Here is a 1025-nt window from a genome sequence, read left to right as displayed (position 1 = left end):
GAATGTGCCCCAAGTGAGGACCAAGGAGGAAAGTATGTTATGTATCCCATAGCTGTGAGCGGTGACCATGAGAATAATAAGATGTTTTCAAACTGCAGTAAACAGTCCATCTTCAAGACCATAGAAAGTAAGGCTCAAGAGTGCTTCCAGGAGCGCAGCAACAAGGTGTGTGGCAACTCCAGGGTGGATGAAGGAGAGGAGTGTGACCCAGGTATCATGTACCTGAACAACGACACCTGCTGCAATAGTGACTACACACTGAAGCCAGGTGTGCAGTGCAATGATAGGAACAGTCCTTGCTGTAAAAACTGTCAGTTTGAGACGGCCCAGAAGAAGTGCCAGGAGGCTATTAATGCTACTTGCAAAGGAGTATCTTACTGCACAGGGAATAGCAGTGAGTGCCCCCCACCAGAAAATGCTGAAGATGACACTGTGTGCTTGGACCTTGGCAAGTGCGAGGCTGGGAAATGCATCCCTTTCTGCAAGAGAGAGCAGGAGCTGGAGTCCTGCGCATGTGTTGACACTGACAACTCGTGCAAGGTGTGCTGCAGGAACCTTTCTGGCCCCTGTGTGCCTTACGTCGATGCAGAGCAAAAGAACTTATTTTTGAGGAAAGAGAAGCCCTGTACAGTAGGATTTTGTGACATGAATGGCAAATGTGAGAAAGAGTACAAGACGTAATTGAGCGATTTTGGGATTTCATTGACCAGCTGAGCATCAACACTTTTGGGAAGTTTCTGGCAGATAACATCGTTGGGTCTGTTCTGGTTTTCTCCTTGATATTTTGGATTCCTTTCAGCATTCTTGTCCACTGTGTGGATAAGAAACTGGACAAGCAGTATGAGTCCCTGTCTCTGTTTCATCCCAGTAACATAGAGATGCTGAGCAGCATGGATTCAGCATCTGTTCGCATTATCAAGCCCTTCCCTGCACCTCAGACTCCAGGTCGTCTGCAGGCCCTGCAGCCAGCTGCCATGATGCCGCCAGTATCTGCGGCTCCAAAGCTGGACCACCAGAGAATGGAC

General features: G+C 48.6%; 1 pseudogene; it reads left to right on the top strand.

Annotated features, from left to right (window-relative positions):
* LOC116099927 lies at positions 1-1025 on the top strand (annotated as a pseudogene).

The sequence above is a fragment of the Mastomys coucha genome, unplaced genomic scaffold (genome assembly GCF_008632895.1).
Source record: "Mastomys coucha isolate ucsf_1 unplaced genomic scaffold, UCSF_Mcou_1 pScaffold20, whole genome shotgun sequence".
Lineage (NCBI taxonomy): Eukaryota > Metazoa > Chordata > Mammalia > Rodentia > Muridae > Mastomys > Mastomys coucha.
This window is presented reverse-complemented; position numbering and strand designations above follow the sequence as displayed.